The sequence below is a fragment of the Periplaneta americana genome, chromosome 9 (genome assembly GCF_040183065.1).
Source record: "Periplaneta americana isolate PAMFEO1 chromosome 9, P.americana_PAMFEO1_priV1, whole genome shotgun sequence".
Classification (NCBI taxonomy): Eukaryota; Metazoa; Arthropoda; class Insecta; order Blattodea; family Blattidae; genus Periplaneta; species Periplaneta americana.
The window spans coordinates 17398452-17412528 of record NC_091125.1 but is presented as its reverse complement, the minus strand read 5'-3'; the positions used below and the strand labels follow the sequence as shown (position 1 = coordinate 17412528).

Below are 14077 nucleotides of genomic sequence, written 5' to 3'. Positions count from 1 at the left end.
CAGCCACCTTGGAATCCATCACAGAAACACGCACCGTCTGAACCGGGCTTAGACCAAAGACGTTGTAGTTATATATCTAGACACACAATTGGCGCTGGTGTCGTGTACAAATTTGAAACCTCTCGCGCAGGTTCGCGCGACGCCATGTTTGGGGAGCACGAATGATTGTTTCTATAAAGCATTCGGAGTTTTGAAAATACAATTGAGTATATAGGCGTTTTCTTAGTGGATTTCCTCCTTCACTGTAATATAGCTAAACTTATTTACGTATTTTCTAACGTATAATATAAAATAACAGAAGTAAATCTAAATATTGTAACTAAACATTGTTTTAAATACAAACGCCTTATATTGCTCATAAATAGACATTAGTTTATTTCTATTTCCTATGACCCAATACATGGAATATTTTTACTTATGTTATTTTATATACGTTAGAAAATACGTAAAAAAATTATTTAAATTATGTTACAAAGAGAGGGATGTCCGCTAAAAATGTCTATAATTATGCCCAATGGTATTTTCCAAACACCTAACGCACTGTAATAATAATCCTCAGTGTTTTGAGAATCAGAGGCGATATGACTCTTCTACTGCAGACATCGATTGCAATTCCTCATTCTTACATCATTCTCAATGACACAATATTGTCAAAATGTGATTGTGTTCATTGCTAGCTTAGTTATTAAATCATTAAGAAAAATATGGTGTAATAAATCTAATGACTCAATTTATGGTACGTAGCCTACCAGCAGTAAACAAAATGTCTTTTATTTTTTTAACGAAAGAATAATGGGAGTCTTGTCATCCAATCATCTGAGATTATAGAAATATGCCGCTTAAGTGAAAGAGCGATTATACAGATGTTGACAGTTCAATGGCATATTACCACCCACTCCTACATCGTGTGAAAACAATGTGCTCCAGAAGTAGAACACTTGTACAATATTTCTACACTTATAGGAACATATTTTAGAAAATGGATCCCAGATTCCTCCCGAGAATCATATTTTAAACTTATTAAACTGACCATAAAAGTACATCAAGATCTACTGACGTAGCTCAGTGGGCTAAGGACTGTCGGTCTGGAGTCGCGCTCGGTCAAGGGTTCGATACCCAATGATTTCCTGGTTGGGTTTTTTCTTATATCCCCAACCGTAAGGTGAATATCAGGTAATCTGTGGCGGATCCTTGGTCTCATCTCGCCAAATATCATCTCGCTATCATCAATTCCATCGATGCTAAATAATCTAGTAGTTGGTATAATAATAATAATAATAATAATAATAATAATAATAACAATAAATCAATAGGCAAGATGTTCTGTACACTAGGCATGAGTTCTATTACCGTATATGACTAATTGACTAATTCATGCATGTGACGTTTATTTCATACTACAGCTGTGATAATGAGGTATTGCACGGTAGACCTACTTAAATTTCAAACTAAAACATTAGGTACATGTTTCTATTTTACAGGTGTAGGTCTATATTATGTGATATGGAAGCGAAATTGTTCATTTCTCGTCCACATCAAAGTAACGTCTTATACAGGCAGTGTTTTGTTAATAATAGTTAATACTAATAATTTTCTTTTCATCTGAACTATGACTACAATATGCATTTGTATTTCTGTTGTCAAATAACTATACAACATCTTTAGTTACGGTATCAAATTGTTACAGTTTTCTTTCGTTTCATGTCAAATTAACGGTAACTAAGCTTGATTAATTCTTTAACGTGGTCGCTTTAAATGTTAATAAGATTTTTTTTTCATTTATCCATTCAGATTGATTTATTAGAGACACCAAACATATATATTAAACATTCAGCATTGTATAGTGCAGCCGTCTGCTAGCCGGCGCTTCTCCCAAAGGATGGCGGCGGACGCAAGCTTCAATTTGTCCCTACTCTAAACTTCTGCGCAGCCTCGGCTGTAGGGGCTCGGCTAAGACATTCTGTCTAAGACATTCTTAAAACCAGACTCATTGTTGGCAGACACGTCTCCAGCTCAGTGTGAAATCAGATTTTGAACTGGCGTGATTGTGAATGTGATTGTTTCCGAAGTGTCCAGTACAATATTATTCTTGACCTAATTCATTCAATTTTGAGGAAATATGCCGCGTAAAACACCACACGTACAAAAGTTTAGAGATGTGAAAAAAAAATAATAATAATAAAGAATATGTGTTGAAAGATTGAGTGGAAGAAGTTGCCAGTGATAGTTCGAAAGCTCGATGATTTAAGGTGATATTGAATGCAAAATATTCAGATTTTGCCTAAGAAGTGATAAACACTTTCCATAATTTAATCTATATTTTTATAAAATTCTCCAGTTCCTAAAGCTGTATAGTTTGTATTTTAAATATGGAAGTGATGTGTTAAGAAAAATCTGGAGTTTTTCAAGTACAGTTTAGCGGTTTTTTTTAAGCTTGTGCAGCGGTAAATGGAATTCTGAGTTGGCAACACTGATCGGAAGATTCGAGTCGAAACAAGTATTAGCAGGGCACGTAAACACGTGTGTATTTGGTGTGTAATATATCAAATGGTAGTTATGCTATGTATATTTTAGATACGAAAGTATGTGGTAACTTCTCCATGTTACTCTTCTTACGAGGTCGAGTTTACAGAAATTTAAGTCTTTATTTTATAAGTAGTTATTGTGTCCATTGAAAATCTAACCTATAATGTTGCATGTCAAAAGTTCTGCTGCATTGAAAATATTTTATCTTAACCAGGCGTTTAATATGAAGTTATAAATTTGAAGGTGAATATTAAAAGATAAACGTATCATTTTGAATATCCGAGTACTTTTGAAGGAACACCCAGAATAGGGAGTTAAAAAATTGAATAGGTCTTATATGTGTACCTTCCAGAGTTATACCACTATTTTGTTTAAAAAGTGTCGCCGTGATTTTCTTTTAATTTGATTGGTTATAGTTGTCATTTGTTCTAGAATTTTCGTTAATTTTGAATGGATAATGACGTTATCAGTTGTTCTTGGTTGTTTGACGTGAGTGGTGTTATGTTGTGTCTGATGGCTAAAGCTATTGAAAGTTTGTCATTTTATGATTTTCTTTCGCTTTGATTGGTTATAGTTGTAATTTATTCTAGAATTTTCACTAATTTTTAATGGATAATGATGTTGTCAGTTGTTCCTGGTTGTTTGACGTGAGTGATGTTACATTGTAGATTTGTCTGCATTTGTCGAATGCGCATCATCATGCTTACGAAAAGGCACTTTTCAGTGCCAATGATTTATTTTGTGTGCACAAGGTTGGAACTTTGAAGTAAGAGGGAAAGGAAGGAATCCGTGTTCTGAAATTATTTATTAAATTTTGTGTCGATTTTGGTTTAGTTCTTTCGCTGGTGATTAAGGATTGTGTTGAATGTTTAGGAGAAAACTGTTTTTTCTGTGGTTTAAAGAAATTACTTACTGAATTTTCTGTAGATGTTAAGGTGTAATAAGTGTTCGAAGAGAATTTCATTTAGTGTAAAGACGTGGTTTATTTATGCAAAGTTGACTGTACGACAAAGTGTTGGTTTAGTTTTTTGTTAGATTGCCTCAAAGCCTGCGTCATTTATACTGGAAGTGAAGTGGTTGTCGATGAAGACGTCAATGAGAATTGAATTTTATTTGATAAGGTGATAAATTATGTTTTTTTTTTTTTTTGTGTGTTTTTGTGATTTTTGGGGGTAAAGTGCGGATGAAAACTACCAGAAAAGTACTACCAACTACGACGTTCGAATGCCACGAAACGCCAAAAATAATCAAAGGCGAAAAATTAAATATATTTTCATTTTTTGGAGGGCATCTTGGTGTTTGTAAGTATTACTCCTGATCACATGTATATAACAGATTGGCCATCCCCATGTTAAAAACGGTAACATAAAGAAGAGAACAACCACCAAGATCGATTAGTAACGACCGCTAGATAGAAGTATAGTTGCTCCATGCAATTCAAATGAGAGTCTTCTTTTACTGTCGTTAAATGGCAGCATAGTGAAAGTTGTTGCCTTCAAAGCCCGTAAGAGTGATCAATCTGTTATGTGATCTGGGGTAATACATCAACTATTCACACTAATTTAACTTCATTGTAGAACTCATCACAAATTTGTAACAGTTTTCTATGCTATTTCCAACAACGAATGATAGGCCTACCGTCATTCGTTTATCCGAAAATCTTTACAGTAATTTTAAATTTGGATAGGCTACTTGGCTTTTCTATAGCACGCAACACTGAAACTTCCAACTTGCATTTTTCTAAGTTCTACAGTGCGGAAATCTGTGACAGATTAGGTTAGTGTTTTCATATGCCTTCCATATACGAATCTGTGCCAGGTTAGCTTTGGTTATTTTAGGTTTTTTTAATATGCTTTACATATACGAATCTGCAACAGGTTAGGTTTGGTTAATTTAGGCTTTTGTATGCTTTGCATATACTAAGTGAAGTGAAATATGCATTTCGCGTTCATTTTGACGTATTCTACCTTTTTATTTCACATGTTAAATAATCATTTTTAAGTTATGGAATGACACACAACCAAATAGATCACATCTTGATAGATAAACAAAAACATACTAGTATAGTAGACATTCGAACTTTCAGGGGGGCAGACTGTAATTCTGACCATTATTTGGTGATTGGAGGATTAAGAGAAAGACTATCAGTAGCCAAGCGAGTAGAGCTACAAGCTAATATTAGCAGACTCAATATTCTGAAATTAAAGGACGAGGAAAGTAAGCAACATTATCAGGTCGAAATTTCAAATAGGTTTGCCATATTAGCAACGTCCGACGGAGATGAGGAAGAGTTAGATGTCAATAACGTGTGTGAGAATATCCGAGATAATATCAAAATTGCAGCTGAGCAGAGCATAGGTTATCATGAAACTAAGAAAAGGAAACCATGGTTTGATGATTGTTCCATTGTAGTAGATAGAAGGAAACAGGCAAAATTGAAATTCTTACAGGACCCAATTGAGGAGAATAGAGATAATTATTTCAATGAAAGACGGGAAGCAAGTCGTACACTTAGGAATAAAAAGAGAGATTACTTGAAGGAAAAACTGAATGAGGTAGAAACAAATAGTAAGAATAAAAACATTCGAGATTTATATAAGGGTATAAAGGAATTTAAAAATGGATATCAGGCAAAGGTAAACGTGATCAAGGATGAGAATGGTGACTTGCTTGCAGACAGTCCTGAATAGATGGAAAAACTATTTTGGACAATTACCAAATATACATAGGCCAAATAGAAATGATCGGGACGGAATTCAAATACAAACTGCTGAGCCATTTATACCCGAACCCACACTTTCTGAAGTCAAAATTGCGATAGAAAATCTGAAAAAGTACAAGTCTCCAGATATTGATCAAATTCCAGCAGAATTACTACAAGAGGGTGGAAGGGCATTATCTAGCGAAATTTATAAGCCTGTACTTGCAATTTGGGAAAAGGAAATTGTACCAGACCAATGGAAGGAGTCCATAATCGTACCTATTTTTAAGAAAGGGGACAAGACTAACTGTAATAACTTTCGAGGAATATCACTTTTGTTGACATCCTATAAAATTTTATCGAATATCCTTTTGAGAAGATTAACTCTATATGTAGATGAAATTATTGGGGATCATCAATGTGGTTTTAGGCGTAATAGATCAACTATTGATCAGATTTTTTGTATTCGACAGATATTGGAGAAAAAATGGGAGTATAAGGGTACAGTACACCAGTTATTCATAGATTTCAAAAAGGCGTATGACTCGGTTAAGAGGGAAGTTTTATATAATATTCTTGTTGAATTTGATATTCCCAAGAAACTAGTTCGATTAATTAAAATGTGTCTTAGTGAAACGTACAGCAGAGTCCATATAGGTCAGTTTCTGTCTGATGCTTTTCCAATTCACTGCGGGCTAAAGCAAGGAGATGCACTATCGCCTTTACTTTTTAACTTTGCTCTAGAATATGCCATTAGGAAAGTTCAGGATAACAGGCAGGGTTTGGAATTGAATGGGTTACATCAGCTTCTTGTCTATGCGGATGACGTGAATATGGTAGGAGAAAATCCACAAACGATTAGGGAAAACATGGAAATTCTACTTGAAGCAAGTAAAGCGATAGGTTTGCAAGTAAATTCCGAAAAGACTAAGTATATGATTGTCTCATGATCAGAATATTGTACGAAATGGAACTATAAAAATTGGAGATATATCCTTCGAAGAGGTGGAAAAATTCAAATATCTTGGAGCAACAGTAACAAATATAAATGACACTCGGGAGGAAAAGGAAATTAAACACAGAATAAATATGGGAAATGCCTGTTACTATTTGGTTGGGAAGCTTATGTCATCTAATCTGCTGTCAAAAAATCTGAAAGTTAGAATTTATAACACAGTTATATTACCGGTTGTTCTGTATGGATGTGAAACTTGGACTCTGACTTTGTGGGAGGAACAGAGATGAAGGGTGTTTGAGAATAAGGTTCTTAGGAAAATATTTGGGGCTAAGAGGGATTAAGTTACAGGAGAATGGAGAAAGTTACACAACACAGAACTGCACGCATTGGTATTCTTCACCTGACATTATTAGGAACATTAAATCCAGACATTTGCGATGGGCAGGGCATGTAGCACTTATGGGCGAATCCAGAAATGTATATAGAGTGTTAGTTGGGAGCTGGAGGGAATAAGACCTTTGGGGAGGCCGAAACGCAGATGGGAGGATAATATTAAAATAGATTTGAGGGAGGTGGGATATGATGGTGGACTGGATTAATCTTGCTCAGGATAGGGACCTATGGTGGGCTTACGTGAGGGTGGCAATGAACCACCAGGTTCCTTAAAAGCTATAAGTAAGTAAGTAAGTTGTGGACACTGATCAATTATTTCCGTTTTTACTCATTTCCTAATGGAATGTTTACAAGTCAACAGACGTCCTGTATGATTTTTTCACATTCCAAACTATCTTCCCTCTGAAAATTAGACCATTTTTTCACTTTTTTTGTAAAAAAATCCTTCAGTGTCACGTGCTATAGAAAACCCGGATTTTTTTTCCCGCAACTTCCATCATTCATTGTTTATTTAAGAAAATGTAGCCTTTGAAATAGGCTATTACTAACTGCAAGGAGTTATAGAAATTTTAATCCGAAAGTAAATTGGCTGCTATGGACAAACGATTTATGAACAGTATTGCTGGTAAGGATTTTCTGTCAAACCTTGTTGAACGAACTACAACAGGAGCTCGAAGAGGAACACGAAAGACAGTTATGCATTCTATCTTAAAATTTTGGAATGTATAAAGAAGAAAACTAACATTTTCATTGCAGATTTGACACAATGCAAGATCAATCGGTGAAACATCTTACTGTATCAGGACTAACATTTTCTTTCTTCACACCGGAAGAAATTGAGAAACTGAGTGTGTTGAAGATAACAACTCCATTGTCATTCAATTCTATTGGTCACCCATTGAAGTGTGGGCTTTATGATCCCGCACTGGGTAAGTATGCACATCGGACTGTTAGGTATGAAACACAGTAAAAGCATGAAATGTGTGTAACTTACAGCCCATCAGATTGAGTCGTCTACAGTTTGTAGAGATTTATATTTAAGGGTGCGGTGTAATTACATATTCCAATATAGTACTGGGGCCAGTATAGTACTGTTTTAATTTAATCCTTGGTTCACTTGAAAAATAAAGTTCCACATTCTCCTTGAATATTCACACATGAGACAGTTTCTGTCATTGTTTCATTTAGCTTGACTTTTCAGGAATTTGAAATTGTTGTAAGATTTTATTAATCTGGGTTCTGTTAATTGAGTCATAAGCTTTGTTGGAAGTGCACGAAAATCTGAAATAGATCCATACATCCTTCTCAGAATTTTTCCATTATCAATTTCACTGTGTTGACCTATTTTCTTAAATCCTGCTTGTTATTCCCCTAGGATCGTCTTAGCATATGATTCGAGTCTCATTCTCAGGATGCTCGTAAAAACTTTAGGAACAGGGATGTACCCCTATAGTTGCCACAATTGAGCTTATCGCCTTTTGGTAGATTGGACGCATTATTTCTCCCAGTCTGTGGTAATTTGTTCTATGTTTCATATTTTAACTACCAAACTATGCAAAAGATTCAGGAGGTCTGTTCCTCCATATTTCTGAGGGAATTTCATTATATCCTGAAGCTTTATTATTTTTTAGTGCTGATAACTACTTTCTGTAGTTCTTCTGTAGTAGGCCTAGGTAGTTTCTCTGGATTTTCTACATTTCCTTCTTCTATCTCAATACTATGTGTTATTAGAGGGGCTGCTAAGACACATTCCAGACTAGTATAATTCATAAGCTTTGGAAGTATTCGATCTTCTGTTTTTGATTTTTTCTTTGTCACCTATCAAATTACTTGCCTTTACTTTTGCAAAGATTTGCACGTGTTTTAAATTCTTCCTTCGTCATTTTGATTTCTTTAGAGGTTAGTAGGCCTATGTGTTTCTTATTTTAAGATTCTCATTAATTTTTTGTTGTACTCAAAAAGCTGTTAAAATCTACGCAGGTACATTACTTCCGTCCTGTATATTTTTATATAATTTTGTTTACTTGTTCCAAATTTCAAAGCAACAATTGAATACCCCCCCCCCCCCCGAATAAGGTTATATGACTCATTGTTTCCCTACGTACTTATACCCCTATTCCAGTGTGGAGGTATTCAATTATGATATACGATCTGTGGAACACAATACAATTGCTTAAAATTAAAAATAAGAACTATATTCCACTTTTCTTGGCAACTCAGTGCATATTCAGATGCAATTTTAGGGGATCCAGTTTCAATACGTAGTGAAGAAGTGAAGATTTAAGTTTTTTCCATAGGGACCGGATGTGTTTTGTTTTTATCTTGGTTACAATATGTGGAAGAGTGTAATATATAATACAATAAAATTCACTTGTATTCGTTTTCCAGACTTAATAAAATGTTCTCAGATCTTATAGATAGTCTAGTAGTGGGGTTGCCACTTAACAAGCATTATTAACATAAGAAATGCATTTTTTTTATGTTGCAGGGCCTGTAAGTGATAGCAGCGATCCGTGCACGACTTGTTCGAACAATGTGTACAAATGTCCTGGTCACATTGGACATATAGAACTACCTCTTCCAGTAATTAATTCATTGTTTCATAAAGTAATCTATAATATTCTCAAGTTGGCATGCTTGAATTGCCATAACTTCCGAATTAAAGGTGAGTAATGGACTTGGAGTCTTGTCTTCTTTCTTAGTAATCTCGAATTCAGACATTGTTCTCTAGGAGGGGAGAATGAGTAAATCCGCGGAGGGAAGGGAGAAACTATGCTTTATAAAGCAAACTATATCTAATGGCTCTATTAAAAAATTTACATAAACTCAGAACAACAAAACTTTCACTAGTGTTTTAAATGTACACGTACAACATGCTGTTAAAACCATACATATCAATTAATCATTCAACAGTAAGTTAACATGGGTGCACCCATTTGAAATATATTTCTGAAAAAGCTTGTAAAAGATTCTCCCTTCTGAAAAGACTAGCAGGAAAGAAATGGGGATGCTCTAGGAGTACTTTGAACACTACATACAAAATGTTTATAAAGCCAGTGCTGATGTACTGTGGAGAAATTTTAATTACTTCACCTTTCATAAACGAAATAGAATATGTTCAAAAGCAAGCTTTCAGGCTCATTACTGGGGGAATCAAAACAACTCCAATAGATTCTATGAGATTCCTCACTAATATTAACAGCATCAAAATGACAACAGAAGAAAAACCACTGATTCAATATGAAAAATTTAATCAGATTACCATAAAACAATTGGCATTCATACAGTCCTCTCTGTAGATTAAAAACTGAAAGTTTCATATCCATGGTTCAAGAATTAAAAGAGAAAATCAACATCCCGAATTTAAAAGAAAACTTACAAATTAAACCAAATCCTTTAACTCTATTAAATATAGAGTATAATCTAAATTTAACAGAAGAAGTACTGAAATCAGAAGTAAACACTGAAATAATGAAATAATTGTCTTTACAGACAATTAATATTAGGTACCCTCCACAAAACTGGCTTCATTTATACACCAACGGATCCTTGATCTCCAGGGAACAAAGTGCAGGTGCAGGTGTTACGTGCTGTCTCTTCTCACTTTATAGATCTCTTGGGTATGGAGCAACAAGTTTTGATGGAGAAACATTGCAATAAGTGAAAGTCTCAGGAATCTTCTATGCCACATCAATAAATTAAAAATTGCAGTTACATTGTCAGATTCCAAAGCAGCTATTCTATCAATAGTCTCTAGACACACGTCTTAATTTCAAACAGCAATTGAATTCTTTTCTGTAGTTTTTGAAGTTGTTGGATCATTTTGTGACATTCTTTAATTTGGATTGACATCATTTTATATGAATTTATTGCATATAGTGCTGCTTTAGAATCAGAGAGAATGACAGCATTTTGAAATTTATCTATTCTGTACAGTAGGTGTTGGAGTGAGATATGAATAGCCATTATTTCCGCATCAAAATTTGTTATATGATGTCCTGCTGGTTGATAAAATGAGAATAACGCACACGTAATTCCTGATCCTGAGTTGTTATCGATATTAGACCCATCTGTGTAGATATGTAACCATTCTTCTGGTGGGTATCTGTTGTTCACAGCTTCTAATGCCAGCGCTTTTAGTACAGGTTTGGAAGTTTCAGATTTTGTAACTGGTTCTTCTAAATCTAGCTGAATATTAATTGGTTCGAAGGTTAGAGGGTTTTCTCTGGTTAAAATGTTTTCTTTAGATTTAGGGAGATTCAATTCTGTTTTTATTTCCGTGACTTTGGACAGGAAACTTGTTTGTGTTTTCAACTTGGTTGGTTGTAACAGTCTTTTTTCCCATTTTGTTGTTGTTAACCGCAGCATTTTTTCATGGTGTGTTAGTGCCTGCTTCTCTAGAGTGAGATATATTGGAGGTTCTGGGTTAGGGCTTGCATTGCCGTGATTGGGGTTGATTTTGCTGCACCAGTTATTAGTTGCAGGGCCTGATTTTGGCATACTTCTAGTCGATTCAGGTTGAAATTATTTGCTGTAATTAATACCTCCGCATTGTAGAGAAGTATTGGCTTGATGAATGTTTTGTACGTGATGTTCAAAGTCTGCCGATTACTACCCCACTTGGCTCCAGCTAATCTCTTTAAAATTGGAAGTCTTTTTGTTGATTTGTTTACTACTGCTTCAATATGATTTCTCCAAGATAATTTTGCAATGGATACCTGCACATTGCGGAATTACTGGAAATGAAACTGCTGACTTTCTTGCCAAAAAAGGATCCAATTTAATTCAGAATACAAATACAAGCCTACCTTTTACATCCATCAAAAGACTAATTAAAAATAAATATAAAATCAAGCAAAACCAAGCGCTATGTACCAAAGCCAAAGATAAAAAATGGAGCATTTTAAGAAAAAAACCAGAAATTATTCCAGAAATCCCACATAAATCTGCAGTAGCAAAATTCAGACTGCTTACAGAATACGATTATTTGGCCAAACACTTGAATAAAATAGGAATTTACACAAATCCAAATTGCCCTCTATGCAACAAAGAAGAAGCTATGACTGAAGATCATCTACAAACCTGTGAAGTTCTACCTGATGGATCCACCACAGAGAAATATTGGAGAGCAAGAACGCTAATGGCTTCGTTGCCAAAGCCCGGCATTAGATAACAACAACAACAACATAATTTGAAAGAGCAGAAATAACTAAAATGCTCTCTCATTTAATATCACTCAATAAAAGAATTGTATTCCAATGGATACCATCCCATTGTGGAATCCTGGGAAACGAGAATGCGGATACTTTAGCAAAGGAGGGCAGCACTGCTACTTACAGACCTGTTACTAAATCTACGTATTACTCTGTGAAAAGATTTATTAATTCTACATACTTAGTCCATACCTGTGGAGTAATGGTCAGCGCATCTGGCTGCGAAACCAGGTGGCCCGGGTTCGAATCCCAGTCAGGGCAAGTTACCTGGTTGAGGTTTTTTTCGGGGTTTTCCCTCAATCCAATACGAGCAAATGCTGGGTAACTTTCGGTGTTGGACCCTGGACTCATTTCACCGGCATTATCACCTTCATTTCATTCATACACTAAATAACCTAGATGTTGATACAGCGTCGTAAAATAACCCAATAAAATAAAATAAATCTACATACTTAGACTTCAACAAACAAAATTTGGTAACACAATCTCAAGGGAAAAAATGGAGACTTCAGCAAACAAAATTTGATAACACAATCGCAAGGGAAAAAATGGAACTCTCTGCATCATAATCCACAGTTAATTCCCAATTTACCACACAAATCGTCTGTAGCTGCATTTAGATTGGCAACAGACTGTTTGGCCAAGCAGCTGCATAGATTTGGAATATATCAATCCCTTAACTGCGCATTATGCAATTCAAATCAAGAAATGGATTCGGAACACCTCAAAATCTGTGCTTCAGTGGCTGACCATGACAATATCTTTGAAAAATATTGGAGTGCAAGAGGGCAAATGACTTTATTGTCAAATGCCTGGCATTAGAAAACATCAACAACATCAATCTTGTTTTGAGAGGATCAGTATATTTCAATATATACCGGTAATGTAGACTATTTTTAGTAGTAGATTAGCTTACATGTAGCTCTAATATATTCAGTTAAATACAATGACTTACTATGTGCAGGGTTGGTCATAATCTTTGCTTAGGGATCAAAAGTAAAAACAAATCCATATAAACACACATGGCTATTATAACTTTTTAAAATTATTAATTTTTACACATATTCTGCATCAATAATTTGCCTCCCAGTTAGCAACCAATCTTATGTGGATTATCAAAGAAGAAGGTGCATCACCGTTTTTGAGAGAACGTGGTAACACTCTTGATCTTCTTTAAAAACGAATTGCAAACTAAGTTATAATAGCCAGATGTGTTTATATGGTTTTGCTTTTACATTGGATCCCTAGGCAAAGTTTATGAACTTAGCACCATACTTTGCAACAAGTAGGTTTACATAGGTCTGTGCATGAAAGTGTTCAAGTATGGACTTCAGATTTGTACTTTTTCATTTACCTTAGAACTGTTATTTTCATGCTTCCCTACTGTGCTTTGAAGGTAATGATTTCGATGTTGTAAAATAAACTTAAGTTATAAGAATAATCAAAAGAACACATGTATTATTATTGTTGCTACTACTACTGCTGCTGCTAACCACCATCACCACCGCCACTGCCACCACCACCGCCACCGCCAACGCCACCACTGCTGTAGCTATTATTGTTAATACTGCTACTACTGCTTAGTACTGCTGCTGCAGCTGCTACCACCACCACCACCACTACTGCTACTTCTCCTGCTGCTACTAATGACCACCACCGCTACTGTTTGTGCTGCTAATACTACAGTTACTGCTAACCATGAAGGCTTTTTCCTGTAAAATAGACAATATTATGTCAGACTACTTTATCTTGACTTTGTATTATATGAACGGCACACGGAGTATTTTTTTTTTTTTTGACAAATAATAGTCTGTTTTTCAGGTACGAAAAAAAAAAAAAGATAGTATTTGGCTTCAGTTCATTACAATTATCTCCGAAAGTGAAAATTGATATTTCTTGGATACAGGATCATTTCCCTTTGGGCACTTATTGAATTTATCTTCATAGTAATACTGATAATTATGATTTTTTATATTTCTACGTAACTACATAAAGCATTAATTTATTTTCCAGGAGTTTCTAAGCATCTTTACGTAACAAAGTTAAGACTTCTTGATGATGGTCTTATCACTGAAGCCCAGGAAGTGGAAGAAGTCATTGCAGATCTGCTTTCATCTTCAAATCCAACGAATGTAGTAAATGAAGCTACTACAGTTCTGGTGGAAGAAAGATTGCAAGAGTACTATAGCAGAATGAAGAAAAGTTAGTTGTCCTTCATTTAAATTTACTTTCATAAATGATTTGTTCATAGTATACTTATTTATAAAATTTAAAATCACTGTAACT

At 34.9% G+C, this 14077-nt stretch overlaps 1 pseudogene; it reads left to right on the top strand.

Moving 5' to 3' along the window:
• The first annotated feature begins 3527 nt into the window (after positions 1 to 3527).
• The window catches only part of LOC138705798 (DNA-directed RNA polymerase I subunit RPA1-like), a 164016-nt pseudogene continuing 153466 nt past the window's right edge, over positions 3528 to 14077 (top strand).